We start from the raw sequence: 17515 nt of genomic DNA, 5'->3' as shown, positions 1-17515 counted from the left end.
GGTGAAAACACTAATCACTGCGGCCACCCCAGCCACTGATAAATCAGCAGAACTAAATGAAACAATTAAAATTAAATTCATTTTAAAAATGTTTAAGCTTTTTATATTGGATATAATATATTATATATTTAATTGTTTATTACCAGGTTTTGTTTTATACAGAGTTGCTCGATAGTTTGTGTTCTTCTATTTTTTTTTTTAAAGGAAAGATACAATGAAGGCAGAAAATGAAGAACATGTGTCATGTTATAATTTATGAGTAGATGAACGTAACATTCCCATTCCCATTGTGGCATCAGTTCAGTGTTTCCTCAAATGCAATTGTTTAAAGAACTTTCATGTTTGAATCATATAATTTATTTCGGAGCTTAGCTGGCATATCTGAAAGTGTTGAGTTCCCATGATACTTTTTGTAGAAAATGGAGTGATTTATACATTAGGTGCCTTGCTGGAGTATAGCTAGGCACTTATTCGGGCATCAGAGAAGACAGCAGTTGTTTAATAAAGATGACATTTTAGCTCCAGCCATTGAACCCCTCCTAGCAATGGCCCTATTGGAATATACTGTGATGCGTAACAGTGAAATGTGTGACTCCAGTACAAGCCTATTCCAGATTCCTGTACTTGAGTGGATTCTAGACTGTAATACAGGAATAGAGCAGAAATGGGAACAACAAGTGTGGCGTTGTGTGCGCACATGCTTATGCAAACAGGATCCAGCTCTATATATGTCAGGCAAACTTTGGATTAGCTTGGTGTACAATTTTCCTGACGATTTAGTTAAATTGTAGGAGATGATTGCTAATGATGACTTATTGTTTGTACTTTTGTCAGCCATTTCTTGAGATAATTTCGAAGAATACTGTCAAGTGGGGCTAGGATTATCTATAGAGACAAGCAACATCTTAGTTTGACTGGTCTGTTTTAGTAGTCCTGAGGATTCAGGGTACTATTTGTATTTTGGTTAAAATAAATTGAAACCTAGTGGTAACCACAGAAATAGGTTTTCCTAAGCATAATGTTAAATGTGCTACGTTCTCAATGCACAGAGTGAACTCTAATAACATGAATGAAGATTATGCAAAGTAGCAGGTGTGGTCCAGGTCCTCGAGGGGTACCAACAGTGACTTTTTTATACATTCCAATTTTATTCAGCCAGAGTAGTAATGTAGTAAAAAGAAATGTTACAAATGCTACCAATAAAGCTATTGTAAACTTATTTCCAGTATATATAAGTGCTGTAGGACTATAGTTAGTCAAGACCAGGCCACTTGAATAAACATATAGACCACAGTTCATTAATAGCATCGAGGATGGAGTCATTTTCAAGTCTGTTACATAGCTTATTGCTACATAGATAGTTTTCCAGTGCTTTAAAATTAAGTTTGATACCTGTCTGGCAGTCAGACCCAGTTTGGGCAGTGCAATGTTCATCACTCAGAAGGGGTAATTACTTTAGGTGGTATGGGTTTCTTAATATAAACTAAGCTGTAGTGTGTACTCATCTGTGTTTGCTAAAGACATGGGGTGGTCTATAATCATGAGCCCAAAGGTTGTCACCCCCCCACACACATTCCCAACACTGATCACTCCCTGTATTCCTAGATTTAACCTGTCAAAAGTGACGTTTCTTGAATTGTGTAAAACATATGGACAGTGCCTCATTTCCTAGATATTATCAAATTTCTCTGTCATAAATCAGAAGAAGCAGGAGCTTTAAGAAATGCTCCCTAACTAATTCTGGATCTCTCAAAAATCTGTGTGCTGTAGTCATCTGAGGCATGATAAAGCAGTGACAGAAGGTGAAACTGATGACTGTCCTTTGAAGGTGTCAGAGAGAGAAGGTGAGGCTTGCGACTGTCCTTTGTAGGTGTCAGTGACAGAAGGTGAGGCTTGGGATTGTCCTTGTAGGTGTCACTGACAGAAGGTGGGACTTGGGGCTGTCCTTTTATGTGTCAGTAAAAGAAGTTGAGACTTCAGACTGCCCTTGTAGGTGTCATTGACAGAAGGCAAGCCTTGGGTCTGTCCTTATAGGTGTCAATGACAGAAGGTGAGGCTAGTGACTGTCCTTTGTAGGTATCTATGACAGAAGGTGATGCTTGTGACTGTCCTTTGTAGGTGTTCATGACAGAATGTGAGGCTTCAGACTGTCCTTGTAGGTGTCAGTGACAGAAGGTGAGGCTTGTTACTGTCCTTTGTCGGTGTCAATGACAGAAAGTGAGACTTGTGACTGCCCTTGTAGGTGTCAGTGACAGAAGATGAGACTGTGCTTTGTAGGTGTCAATGACATAAGGTGAGAGTTGTGACTGAACTTTGTAGGTGTCAGTGACAGAAGGTGATGCTTGTGACTGTCCTTTGTAGGTGTCAGTGACAGAAGGTGATGCTAGTGACTGTCCTTTGTAGGTGTCTGTGACAGACGGTGATGCTTGTGACTGTCTTTTGTAGGTGTCACTGACAGAAGGTGAGGCTTCAGGCTGTCCTTGTAGGTGTCAGTGATAGAAGGTGAGGCTTGTTACTGTCCTTTGTATGTGTCACTGACAGAAGGTGAGACTTGTGACTGCCCTTGTAGGTGTCATTGACAGAAGATGAGACTGTCCTTTGTAGGTGTTAGTGACATAAGGTGAGAGTTGTGACTGAACTTTGTAGGTGTCAGTGACAGAAGGTGAGGCTTGTGATTGTCCTTGTAGGTGTCAGTGACAGAAGATGAGACTGTTCTTTGTAGGTGTCAGTGACATAAGGTGAGAGTTGTGACTGTCCTTTGTAGGTGGCAGTGACAGAAGGTGAGGCTTTTGTTTGCCCTTGTAGATGTCAGTGGCAGAAGATGAGACTCGTGACTAGGCATCTCGTAGTTCTGGCAAATGCCAGAAGTGCCGGTGTTCTTTGAAATTACATGCATAAAAAAATGCTTTTTATTTAAGAGTATCCACAAAATCATAACTATCATTGTCAATTGTCTAAAACTATCCAACGTGTTATTAGTTATATTCAAATGTTAAATGTTTATAGCTGACAAGGCTGGCGTGTGAGGTGAGTCGTATGTGAAACTATGTATCTAGATGGTTTGTATACTGTTATGCGTTTATTTTTATTAGTTTATTTCAAAGGAAGCAGTGGGCAACAAAGAAGTTGCATGTTGTTTTTTCCCCCCTATTCCCATGCAACTGGTGCATTTCATTCTACACAAAATGTATAATATCCTCAGTCTCAGTCAGGTGTGGCTCGTGGGATTGGACTGTTGGGCTGCAGCCCCCCCCCCAACTTTTCCCCAAAGAAAAAGAAAAAAGTTTGCTTATTAAACGTTACATGCTAGTAACAGTTCAAATGGCAAGCTAATGTGTAAAGTCTATTGTGATTCTATGTGGAACTCGGAGCAGCAGGCATGTGTGCTGGAGTTTAGGTTTAAAGAAAAAAGCTCTTCTTTTTTTGTTTCTGGACTGATTTAAAAACATTCTGAACTGGGAACACCACAGGCATCATTGAAGATGCGCAGAAGTCATTGCGGTTTTAACGCAAGGAAATAGGATGCTGACCGGACTGTGAAGTCAGCAGCCTGTCACGTAATGTGAGCATGTGTGTGACACGGCTGCTGCTTAGTCCTGTTATTCTCACATTCTCATCCTGCACATTAGTTGTGAAGGAGAGAGAGAGAGAGAGAGAGAGACAGAGAGTGGAGAGACAAGTGATGAGTGACCAAAGAAGAGAAAATCAGTTGTCCAAATGGATTAGTGTTTAAACTTTAAGGTAAGCTCTCAGTTTTTTTTTTCTGGCAAGGCCAGCCAGGTAATTTCTGCATTTTTTTCCTGGCAGATTCAACCAAATACTTTCTGCATTTTTTTTTCTTGGCAAGGTCAACCAGACACTTTCTGTATTTATTTTTTTAATCCATTTTCTGTTTTTCAAGAATTTCAATATCCCACACTAGTTAGTGAAAATGGGCCGGTGGTTCTGATGGTGTCAGAGTTTAATTCTTGACCTCTAAAAGGCATTCAATACCATGTCACGCTCTTTACTCTTAAACAAGCTATCTAACCTAGGGATTATCACACACACACACACACACACACACACACACACACACACACACACACACACACACACACACACACACACACACACACGCGTTCCACAGCTACTTATATAATTGAAAACAGGGTGTAAAATGGTCAAATGTCATCTCCCCCTTTGTAGCAAACCCCACTGGAGTACCTCAGGGATCCATCTTAGGACTCCTACTTTTTAACATTTTACTAATGGCCCACACACTGCATCCACTAGTGGAGCACTCCTACAACCCACTAGTGGAACACTCATACAACCCACTAGTGGACCACTTATACAATATGCAGCTGACTCCACAATAATCTGTACCTCTCACATACTACCCCAGCTTCTCTCCAATACTCAAATAACTTTTTCCGCTGTTGAATCTTGGCTCACTAACTGCCAGCTTTGCCTTGACCCATACAAAAGTAAGCTGCTTCTCTTTCAGACAAAGAACTGGACTACTAATCTTAACTTCAAAATTCTCTCCTCTGATAACACCATCATTTAAGCTGTCCTCTACACCAAGCTACTTGGCATAATTATAGACACTCCCCTAAAGTTTGATCTCTACTTACAACATAACATCAAGAAAACCCACCAGAAACTTGGCAGACTATAACAAACACACCCTAACCTCCTCTTCTAAAGCCACCATTGCTAAAACGTTCCTTCCTCCCTTCCTTCTCTATGGAGCACCAATACTTAACCAATTTACACAGCTCCTTCAGATCCAAAAAGGAACAGTGCCACAATAAAGTGGCCAAATTTGCCACCAACTCAAAAACCAGAACCCATCACTATCTATCACTAAAAAAAATAAACTAGATAGAATTCCCCAACTACCTACTTTATACCCAACCAATAACATTCCATAAACGTGGTCTACAAACCCCTAGCCTGCTCAGCTCTAGACATCATCAAACCATACAACCCAAACAGATAGCTTAGGTCCACAGATAAAGATCTCCTCACTATACCCAAACCATTTGTCAGCTGGACTAAACCCCTATGTTGCAAAAGCATGGAATTTTCTTCCATTTACTGTAAGAACTATTTCTAACCTAATTACCTTTAAATCTGTACTGAAACAAATGATAAATTTCTGGCTGTGCCATTGCTCTGATCCAGGCTAACCTCTTCTGCAGAACAAACCACTCTGAATCTCTCTCCAGCTGTACTACAGCAATCTGCTAGTATATATTGAAATTTAATTACCAGATATCTCTTAACAATATACTTACTTCCTGGAACTCTTGTAATTACTCTTGTAAATACCATGTTTCTGTATAATTTCTGTGTTATTTGTAGCAATGTTCTTACTTCTTAAAACTCATGTAATTACCTTGTTTCTGTAAAATTTTTATTACTTGTATAAAGTTTGTACGTCTCTTTAACTGGAGCTTTTTCCGCAGGCCTCCACTGTAAATGGGTTCTTTTTAACCCAGTTGGACCATCCTGGTAAACAAATGTCAAATAAATAAATGAATAATTCTTGTTCTAGTACACCACTGTTTGTGCTTGAATAGGGTCATTGAGATGTTCTTCTTTACATGGAGTGGAAGCCTATTCCAGAGGAGCGGCAATTGCTGGGAGATATATATGTCTATTCAGCATGTTCTGTTTATGTCACAGGCTAGGGTGAAATCCTTGGAGCAAGTTATTCTTGTCCCATTTGATTTGCAGACGTGCAACATTTCCATTAGGACAGGGTCCTAGACTGCTCTGTAGGCCAGGCACAGGGTGCCTGTCAGGAGCCTGTATGATATAGAGTACAGTAACACAGCTTTCAATCTTTCCATATGTCATATTTTGGAGGCCCTGGATTTTTTTGGTAAGAAACTCCTGTGGTCTCTGCAGCTGCTGTACATTTCTGGTGAGGTGTATACTGAAGTGAAAATTGTACTCCATCAGTGGTCTGATATGGGTTGAGTACCATGAAGCTATATCCTCCCTGGTGTTGGATGTGATGCCCTTATTTATGACATCCACAATGTAGAAGGCTTTCTTTGCCACTATGAACACATGGTGATCAAAGTTTGGATTGCTATCAACCTGTGTTCCCAAGTCTCACACCAGTGAGATTAAGCTTAGAGGGGTGATATGTATATCATAATTAGTAGGGGATGCTACTTTGCCAAAGGGGGTAATGAGGCATTTTTGCTTAAAGTTTTAGTCCATGAGTTTGGCACCAATCATTTGTCTGTGCCAACCCTTTCTGCAATATATTAACATCGTTGGGGGATGTCTATGATTGTGGCCATTTTACAGTCAGCTGCAAACTCCGTAAGGCACAGGCCATCTACCTTTGCCTTGACTTTAAGAAATAGATTCCAAAAAGGAAAGGGCCCAGCACAGGTCCTTGTGGTACCCCACTGTTAACTGGTCAACTGGTAGAGGTGGACTCCCCAACTTTGACAGTGTGTGTTCTGTTGGTGACCCATATAGTAATGTATGGGTTAATCCCTAGCTGGGAGAGTTTGTCTATGGTACTTAAATGGGAGATTGTGTCAAAGGCCTTGGCTAAATTAAAATAGGTGGTATGTACTGTTTTGCCCTCATCTATGGCTTTGCTGGCATTCTCAAAGAAGTCCACCAGGTTTAATAAGCAAGATCTACCATTGACAAAGCCAAACTGCATCGGGTCAAGAGTTTGAAGATCGCTTATGTCCTTGTGGGTAAGGTCTATGATGATTCTTTCTATGGCCTTGCAGATATGGGTCGATAGTTCCCTGGGTCAGATGATAGACCCCCTTTGTGCAAGGGAATTACTGTTGCTGTTCTCCACTCTGCCAGGACAAAGCCAGTTCACAGGCTATGGTTAAAGAGAGTGCTGAGTGGTTTCACTAAGTCTTGTTTTAGATTGTTTAGTAAGCAGCCTGGGATGTTATCTGGTCCCATAGATGTCATGTTTTTGGCCTTGGAGAGTGCTTGTATCACCTGTTCTTTGGAGATACTTGGTAAAGGACTGGTCTTCGAGAATGCTTTGAGGTATGTCAGATGGGTACAGCTGGGTGAAGTTATTGCCATATTTGTTGACTAGCAGGTTGACAAGTTGACAATTTCCTCAGGTTCAGTGTGAGTGGTACTGTCCACTACAGGTTCAGCACACAGCTGGGCATTCCTTCTTATGTTTTTTGATATAGCTAAAGAATGCCTTATGATTGTCTTTAGCTAGGGATGCTAATTTAGACTCATAGCAAGCCTTAGAGGACTTAACAAGACATCTGATTTTCTTGTTCAAGCTGTGGAGGGCATTCTTCCTCTGTTGCGTTAGTTCCCTCCTGATCTTAGATATCAGTTTATTTATTTTGCTGTATAACTTATTTATACTTGCAGTTCACCAGGGGTGGCTTGTTTTTATGGGAAGACCTGTTTTTGTTCCTATTAGGCCCAGCTGAGTCAATGCATTTATTTAAGTGGCTATATAGGTCACTTGTGTATTCCTCTGCATATGGGTCATTGTTTATGTTGGCAGGGGCATTGAAACTTTTTATACCATCACTTAGTAGGCAATAGTTTGCTTTGTACAAATGTTTCAGTTTTTTTTACTCCTGTGGGGGGTTCTTTACTTCAAAAGAGACAGATTTATGATCTGACCTTACCAGGGGGGCAGCACACAGGGGGTAGTGCAGTGACCCCCCCCCATGTTGGTAAACACTAGGTCCAGGACATTTGAGCATCTTGTGGGGGTGCAGACCAACTGTTCTAGGGCATTTGAATTAACAAATACCAGGAACCTCATAGTGATTGTGTTTGTGCCCATGTATGTCACCCAGTTGATGGAAAGATAGTCGAAATCTCCCATGACCAAGGTGTTTGGCTGTATGCTGAACGACTCTAGCAAGTCCAGGTAGGCTGTGTGCTTCTCCTGCTTCATGATGGGGGACCTGTAGCTAGCACTGATGTTGAAGAATATTTTTCCTATAGTTAATTGGACCTGGAGTAGCTCAAGAGAGTTGTACTGTTTTGCCAAGTCTAGAGGTGTATTTGGATTTAGTGAAGATGGCTACACCTCCACCTTTGGTTCTTTCCTGCTTGTTTTAGGGTCTGAACTTGTGAAAGCCATTGTGACCTTGTACTGTACTGTCAGAGGCCTTGAACCACGTCTCAGTGACTGCACAAACATTATCATCTTCCAAGGTGAGGAGTGCTCCTTGTATGGCCTGGGTGCTGTCAGTGGCCTTGAACCATGTCTCAGTGACTGCACAAACATTATCATCTTCCAAGGTGAGGAATGCTCCTTGTACTGTAAGTGGCCTTGAACCACGTCTCAGTGACTGCACAAACATTATCATCTTCCAAGGTGAGGAATGCTCCTTGTACAGCCTGGGTGCTGTTAGTGGCCTTGAACCACGTCTCAGTGACTGCATAAATATTATCATCTTCCAAGGTGAGGAGTGCTCCTTGTATGGCCTGGGTGCTGTCAGTGGCCTTGAACCACGTCTCAGTTACTGCACAAACATTATCATCTTCCAAGGTGAGGAATGCTCCTTGTACAGCCTGGGTGCTGTTAGTGGCCTTGAACCACGTCTCAGTGACTGCATAAATATTATCATCTTCCAAGGTGAGGAGTGCTCCTTGTATGGCCTGGGTGCTGTCAGTGGCCTTGAACCACGTCTCAGTTACTGCACAAACATTATCATCTTCCAAGGTGAGGAGTGTTTCCAGAGAGTCCAGCTTACTGTTTAAGCTCCTAGCATTCAGCAGCGTGACCTTGAGTTTGTCTTTAGTGGGTTTCTTTATGTTCGATGTTTTGTTGTTTGGCCCTTGCTTAACAAAAAGGGAAAAATAGCGCTTAAACAGAAGCAAAGTTAAACAGTTTTAAAACAAACTAACTAATGGGAAAGCCCAAACCTGAGCGTTATTCCAGCAATCCCAACTCAGTTGGGTTCTGGGCTGCACACTTCAGCCCCAAGGGTGCATGAGGACCTTCTTAATGTAGGATGGATGGTTTTCATGCTTAAGTAATATCAAACAGCCCAGATTCAAACAATCTGAATCTAGAGTATGTTGTGAAATACAGAAGTACTAGAATTTCAAAATGAAGAAAAAAACATACTCAGCAGTAAAAAGTGCAAAAATGAAACAGCAGTTAAACAAAATACAGTTCATAAAAAAGTGCAAACATGAAACTGCAGTTAAACAAAATACAGTTCAAAAAAGTGCAAAAATGAAACTTCAGTTAAAATACAGTTCAAAAAAGTGCAAAAATGCAACTGCAGTTAAACAAAATACAGGTGCAAAAATGAAACTGAAGTTAAAATACAGTTCAAAAAAGTGCAAAAATGAAACTGCAGTTAAATAAAATACAGTTCAAAAAGTGCAAAAATGAAACTGCAGTTAAACAAAATACCGTTCAAAAAAGTGCAAAAATGAAACTGCAGTTAAATAAAATACAGTTCAAAAAAGTGCAAAAATGAAACTGCAGTTAAAATACAGTTCAAAAAAGTGCAAAAATGAAACTGCAGTTAAACAAAATACAGTTCAAAAAAGTGCAAAAATGAAACTGCAGTTAAACAAAATACAGTCCAAAAAAGTGCAAAAATGAAACTGCAGTTAAAATACAGTTCAAAAAAGTGCAAAAATGAAACTGCAGTTAAACAAAATACAGTTCAAAAAAGTGCAAAAATGAAACTGCAGTTAAGCAAAATACAGTTCAAAAAAGTGCAAAAATGAAACTGCAGTTAAACAAAATACAGTTCAAAAAAGTGCAGTGCAAGCTTAAATATACTTATTGTTTTGTTGATTACAGTGTATGCCTTGAATTTATTTCAGATTCACACCAGGTCTCTGGTTAAGTCAGCAAACTTGGAGTAGCTCCGCCAAAGTGAGAGCAAAACTACTCAAGTGTGGTGCTTAAATACAAGTGAATTTAAACAGTTTTAACACAAACTAATCAACGGGAAAGCCCAAAACTGAACCTTATTCCAACAGTCTCTGACTCACATGGGACAGTCACAAGCCTCTGTCATTGACAGAAGGTGAGGCTTGGGACTGGCCTTGTAGGTGTCAGTGACAGAAGGTGAGGGTTGTGACTGTCCATGTAGGTGTCTGTGACTGAAGGTGAGGGTAGTGACTGCACTTGTAGGTGTCTGTGACAGAAGGTGAGGGTAGTGACTGCAGTTGTAGGTGTCTGTGACAGAAGGTGAGGGTACTGACTGCCCTTGTAGGTGTCAGTGACAGAAGGTGAGTGTAATGACTGTCCTTTGTAGGTGTCAGTGACAGAAGGTGAGGGTAGTAACTGCAGTTGTAGGTGTCAATGATAAAAGGTGAGGGAAGTGACTGCCCTTGTAGGTGTCAGTGACAGAAGGTGAGGGTTGTGACTGTCCTTGTAGGTGTCAGTGACAGAAGGTGAGGGTTGTGACTGTCCTTGTAGGTGTCTGTGACAGAAGGTGAGGGTAGTGACTGCACTTGTAGGTGTCAGTGACAGAAGGTGAGTGCAGTGACTGTCCTTTGTAGGTGTCAGTGACAGAAGGTGAGAGTTGTGACTGTCCTTGTAGGTGTTTGTGACAGAAGGTGAGGGTAGTGACTGTCCTTTGTAGGTGTCAATGACAGAAGGTGAGGCTTTTGACTGTCCTTTGTTGTTGTCAGTGACAGAAGGTGAGGGTTGTGACTGTCCTTTGTAGATGTCAGTGACAGAAGGTGAGGGTAGTGACTGCACTTGTAGGTGTCAATGATAAAAGGTGAGGGAAGTGACTGCCCTTAGGTGTCAATGACAGAAGGTGAGGGTTGTGACTGTCCTTGTAGGTGTCTGTGACAGAAGGTGAGGGTTGTGAGTGTCCTTGTAGGTGTCTGTGACAGAACATGAGGGTTGTGACTGTCCTTGTAGGTGTCAGCGACAGAAGGTGAGTGCAGTGATTGTCTTTTGTAGGTGTCAGTGACAGAATGTGAGGGATGTGACTGTCCTTGTAGGTGTTTGTGACAGAAGGTGAGGGTAGTGACAGTGCTTGTAGGTGTCAGTGACAGAAGGTGAGTGTAGTGACTGTCCTTTGTAGGTGTCAGTGACAGAAGGTGAGGCTTGTGACTGCCCTTGTAGGTGTCAGTGACAGAGGGTGAGAGTAGTGACTGCAGTTGTAGGTGTTAATGATAAAAGATGAGTGTAGTGACTGCCCTTGTAGGTGTCAGTGATAGAAGGTGAGGGGTGTGACTGTTCTTGTAGGTGTCTGTGACAGAAGGTGAGTGCAGTGACTGTCCTTTGTAGGTGTTAGTGGCAGAACCCGAGGGTTGTGACTGTCCTTTGTAGATGTCAGTGACAGAAGGTGAGGGTAGTGACTGCAATTGTAGGTGTCAATGATAAAAGGTGAGGGAAGTGACTGCCCTTAGGTGTCAATGACAGAAGGTGAGGGTTGTGACTGTCCTTGTAGGTGTCTGTGATAGAAGGTGAGGGTTGTGAGTGTCCTTGTAGGTGTCTGTGACAGAACATGAGGGTTGTGACTGTCCTTGTAGGTGTCAGCGACAGAAGGTGAGTGCAGTGACTGTCTTTTGTAGGTGTCAGTGACAGAATGTGAGGGATGTGACTGTCCTTGTAGGTGTTTGTGACAGAAGGTGAGGGTAGTGACAGTGCTTGTAGGTGTCAGTGACAGAAGGTGAGTGTAGTGACTGTCCTTTGTAGGTGTCAGTGACAGAAGGTGAGGCTTGTGACTGTCCTTGTAGGTGTCAGTGACAGAGGGTGAGAGCAGTGACTGCAGTTGTAGGTGTTAATGATTAAAGATGAGTGTAGTGACTGCCCTTGTAGGTGTCAGTGATAGAAGGTGAGGGGTGTGACTGTTCTTGTAGGTGTCTGTGACAGAAGATGAGTGCAGTGACTGTCCTTTGTAGGTGTTAGTGGCAGAACCCGAGGGTAGTGACTGTCCTTGTAGGTGACAGTGACAGAAGGTGAGGCTTTTGTTTGCCCTTGTAGGTGTCAGTGACAGAAGGTAGGGTTGTGACTGTCCTTGTAGGTGTCAGTGACAGAAGTTGAGGGTAGTGACTGTCCTTGTAGGTGTCTGTGACAGGAGGTGAGTGTAGTAACTGTCCTTTTTAGGTGTCAGTGACAGAAGGTGAGGCTTGTGACTGTCCTTTGTAGGTGTCAGTGACAGAAGGTGAGGCTTGCGAATGTCCTTGTAGGTGTCTGTGACAGAAGGTGAGGGTAGTGACTGTCCTTGTATGTGTCTGTGACAGTAGGTGGGGGATGTGACTGTACTTGTAGGTGTCTGTGACAGAAGGTGAGGCTTTTGTTTGCCCTTGTAGGTGTCAGTGACAGAAGGTGAGGGTAGTGACTGCCCTTGTAGGTGTTTGTGACAGAAGGTGAGGGTAGTGACTGCCCTTGTAGGTGTTTGTGACAGAAGGTGGGAGTAGTGACTGCTGTTAGGTGTCAGTGACAGAAGGTGAGGGTAGGGACTGCAGTTGTAGGTGTCAATGATAAAAGGTTTGGCTTGTGACTGCCCTTGTAGGTGTCGCAACCAACATCATCATTCAGCTTATTGGTGTGAGCGAGGTCTCCCTACTGAAGTATGAGAACTGAAGTGATTACAACCACTTTAGGTGGTAATTCGTACTCCTCTCTCTACATTCAGCTAGAGATCGAAAGTGTTTTTTGTGTCCGACAACTAAATCATACCAGAAAGCAAAGTCTTCATCAGTCGGGATGCAACAATAAATTGTCTTACCCCAAATATTATTTGCTCATTATGCCAAATCCTTTCCCACTTAGTAGGCTTCCTATGTAGCAGATTGTGCTTGACCAGAAGGATGATTATTGCCTCTTTTAAGGTCACAAGATCCATACTTTCCTGTGCTTACTATGTATCAGTGTGGAGCACTGGACTTCCAGATAGACTTTACGAAGTAACAAAATGAATTAGGAGTGTTGCTTGAGTGTATTTGTGAATGTCTGGCAAGCCCACAGCAAGGGTCTTCATGCTAAATGTGCTTACATTATGCAATGACAAAATTCTTAGTAGACTTGTAGGTGTAAGGCCTTGTGGCAGAGCTCCTGCAATATTGAGTTCAGATGCAGTGACCGCAGACAAAATTCTCAGTAAACTTGTAAGTGTAGGGCCTTGTGGGAGAGCTCCTGCAATATTGAGTTCAGATGCAGTGACTCCAGGCTATTAAACAGTGACAAAAGTTTTAGTAAACTTGTATATTTAGGGCCTTGTGGCAGACTGCCTGCAATATCGAGGTGAAATGTATTGACGGCAGGCTTTGCTCTATGAAGGAAGATGGTGACTGATTGTAAGAGAGGACAGCACTGAGGTTATATTTAGGAATGCATTCTACTACTTGTGGGGATTCTTGTGGGGGATTCCTCACTTTCTGGAGGAGGTTAACTTTCTGGTGACCAAACATCATTCCGTGGCTGTGCAGGAGATGAGATGACCGATGGAGGCAGGAGTAATAGGTGACCTTATTTTTGTGTGCAACTCCTCCTGCCATGGTATGGTCTGTGTACCTCCAAAGTAGGCTACTCAATACTGTCCTGTGGTCCTTGCATGCTTTTAAGCATGTACCCTGTATGGTTAATTGTGTTTAAACTGCATGGTTTGGTGAAGTACCTTCTCTGTGTCCATATATAATTCTGCTGTGGTTTTCTGCTGCAGACACAGTATTATTGTAGCTTGTAATGTTCCACCTGAGATGACTGACCTCGCATCAGCCATTCAATACTGCCTGCTTTAGTAGATATTCCAGTGGCCAGGGTGCTAGTTAAATCCAGGTCAGGTGGCTTATAGTTGTGTCTTATTTCTGTTATGTCATGAAACTGATTCCTGAACACAGTATCAATCAAACTGCATTTCATTTAGAAACACGACTTTCATCACATTCTCTTTTGTAAAAATCATAATATTTTGCACATACTAATCTAATGTAAAATATGTAATATCTTGTTCTCTGAAAGGAATTTTTTATTAACCATACTCCATCCAACCACAGTGACTATGTAATCTTTGTTAGCAAATTTAGTTTTTCTTTTATTGTTTTAGCTGTAATGAATTAAAAGACTGATAGCGCATATGTCTCAATCCTCATTTATAATAGACATGACCTCTCTCTCTTTCTTAATATTTTCATAGTTGCAGCTTTAGTTCTTGCCACTGCTCATCACGGTGCTGCCTGCTACTGTTTACAGATAAAATAATGAATGGACTATCCCTTTGCTGTCTGTGTCTTATGCTTTTAGTCACACATTAAATAAACATACATAAACATGTTTGCATAATGAGCTAAATTAGATATGCTGCAGTTCTTTTTTTGTAACAGTTTCTAACAAGACTCTCAAAGGATTATTACAGTTAGGTTAGCAGAAGCAGACCTAATATTAGAACATATTGTTACATTACCATTTAAAAAATCTCACACATTTTTGAAAATAATCTCACTGTAATAGATAAAAATGAAGATGAGATGTATAATAAATAAAATAAAACTCGCTGGATACACACGGCACATAACTCTTTAATAGGAAAAAATTGAGCGCTTTCGCAGAGTCCTCTCTGCTTCATCAGAAAATAACATTTAAAACATTGTTTAAATAGTAATGCATCATGGTATCAACCAATCAATTCATGTTAAAGTTAGTAGACCAATTAATAATACTTATAGTATAAAAAATACACATATAAATACATATAAAAAAGGCACATATAAAAACAGTATAAAGTGTAAACACATTTCTAAATTTTCTAAGTGCAATGTTAAAAACTATAAAATTTAAAATTGAGAATACTAAATAAGCTGGAGCATCAATGCTTTAAGGCTCTATTTCTGAGGAATGGTTTCAAAGAAGCCTTGGAGTTTAGACCGGGTGGTCTGTCCGCTTGGAACTTAATAATCCATTCTTGTTCCAAAGCTTCAGTACTTTTAATAATATTTCCACCTCTTTTATTTCTATGAACAATATGGAGAACTAAGAATCGATGATAGGTGGACCAGTCAGTGTTGAGGTCACCCATAATTAAGGTTTCTTGGTGGACGGTTGTGGATAGCCAGTGAAGTATGTCTTCAGCTGTGCTGGTGTTATCTCCTGGAGGGACATCAATAGCCACTATGATAAGTGTTTTGTTCTTGTTGATATTCAGTTTGGTCATGAGCAGTTCTGCATTGTTAGATGTAGGAAGTGTGGTGCTGATAACTTCTAGGGCTAGATATTGTTTAAACATTATTGCTACACTTCCTCCATGTTTATTTTCACGATCAAGTCTATATATGTTGAACCCTGGGGGAAGTATTTCATTGTTTTTGACATGTGGCTTCAGCCACGTTTCAGTCAAAATGGTTAATTCAGGGGAATGTAAGTCAATTAGTGCATGGAGGTCATGGATTTTGTTTAGTATACTTCTTAAATTTATATTAAGGAACAGCAGGGAGTGTTGTTTAGGGTGAAGGGGTATGGTGGAGTTGATTGAAGTGTAAGTGGTAGTTTGCTTATTGGCAGTGTTGGGGCCAGGGTTGGGGTAGATGTCACCACTGAGTTTTAGTTCTGATAATATATGAAATAAAGTCGTTATAAGTTTGCTTAGTTGTTTGTGGTTTCTAAATAGTGGTTCATTTTTGTGTCTGATTTGATGGTATTTAAGTGGAAGGTAGTCTATTTCTGTGTTGCTGTAGACGGGTGAAATTTGGGAGTTGTAGTGGTTGGCTATGGGCAGTGGAGAGTTGGTGGAGTTGGTGGGGTGGTTATAGTAGATGGGGGTGTAGAAGTTAGTTAAATGATAAAGAAGGGCTAGTGTGAATATGTTGGCTGTGTGGAGAGATAAGTAGTAAATAGTGTTTGTTTTAGTGGATGTAATGATGTGTGTTTTAGTGAATGTAATATTGCATGCTTTATTAGTGTGTTGAGGTTGTTAGAGTGGGACTAACAGTGTGTGGTTAGTGTGTGTTGTGAGATGTTGGAGGGGGAGGTGATAGTTGTGCGTTTGTGAGTATGGGGTAGAGCAGGGATTAAATCAGATAGGAGGATGACTGTGGGAGGTCAGAACAGCTGAATGTGTAGGTGGATATGTGTTGTATTGTAATGATGGGGGAGGGGGTATAGTGGAGACTGGCCTGTTTTGATTACAGGGAGTAACAACTGTTAGATGTGTATGAAACAAGAGGGTGATTGTATTGATAGCATCAGTGTATTGATAGCATTTTGCAATGGTAAAAAGGGTAGGGATTTGTAAAAGGTTAATATGTCTGCTAATGGATGGGTGTTGATTAGAATTAGTGTGGAAATGTGGGCTACTTTATAATTAAAAATTATACAGTAGACGTGGGAGTGGTTTGTTTAGATAAATTTGAGCGATTTAGGGGCGGGAGGGGATGGGGGCAGGGTAGGGGATCAGAGTGAAACCCGAGCATAGCGAGGGCGGAATGGAGTGGGTAGAGCCAAGTTCTATAACTGCACAGCAAGGAACAATCACTTAGACTACCAGGTACTGTGAAAAGTATCTATGCAGCTGACAATTGTGTAGACTAGGAAATCTTAGAAAAATAGAAACCTTGTGCCAGGAGTGAGTATGGAGTGGGGGAAATATGGACCAGTGTATTGGGAAGGAGAAGACTGGGTAAAACAATGATTCCAAACTAGAAAGTGTTGGGTTTAGAGAGATCTCTGGTGGGGGTGGGGGTTACCAGTAGTGTTCACTCCCTGAATACATTATAATGACATTCACAATCATAGAAGGGTTAAAGCATTAACATACACTGGGGGTTACCAGTAGTGTTCACTCCCTGAATACATTATAATGACATTCACAATCATAGAAGGGTTAAAGCATTAACATACACTGGGGGTTACCAGTAGTGTTCACTCCCTGAATACATTATAATGACATTCACAATCATAGAAGGGTTAAAGCATTAACATACACTGGGGGTTACCAGTAGTGTTCACTCCCTGAATACATTCTAATGACATTTACAATCATAGAAGGGTTAAAACATTAACATACACTGGGGGTTACCAGTAGTGTGCACTCCCTGAATACATTCTAATGACATTTACAATCATAGAAGGGTTAAATCATTAACATAGACTGTAATGCTCCTGTACTTTAAGTAAACCGGCCACAGACATTTGCAGATGCAGCTTGCTGGTAGAGAACTGCTATAGGGATGGTAGAGAACTGCTATAGGGATGCCCCACAGTGTTTGTATTAGCTGACAAATGGAGGTCACACTACTGGAAGATGCCAAAACAGCTGGCAGAACAGACTAGAGTAGTTTTAAAAATGTCTTTTCTTATTGCTTGGCTCTTTAACTGATTCAGCCTTTAAAAATAAAATGTATTACAAGTTGCTGTTTTAAAACTTAATTTATCAAATATCTCAGCTGATGTAAGCAAATCTTCACTAGCTCAATTAAATTCTGTCAAACATTACCCAATTAATGCTTTATTTTAGTTAAAAATGTCTGTCCATAGCAAAGGGTATTCCTATGTTGCCAGCTCTAAGGGGTGTTTTTTAACACTCCATGCATCTCACTGAAAAGTGAGACACTAAATGCT

Source organism: Protopterus annectens, chromosome 9.part0 (genome assembly GCF_019279795.1).
Source record: "Protopterus annectens isolate FY-2018-M chromosome 9.part0, PAN1.0, whole genome shotgun sequence".
Lineage (NCBI taxonomy): Eukaryota > Metazoa > Chordata > Ceratodontiformes > Protopteridae > Protopterus > Protopterus annectens.
This window is presented reverse-complemented; position numbering follows the sequence as displayed.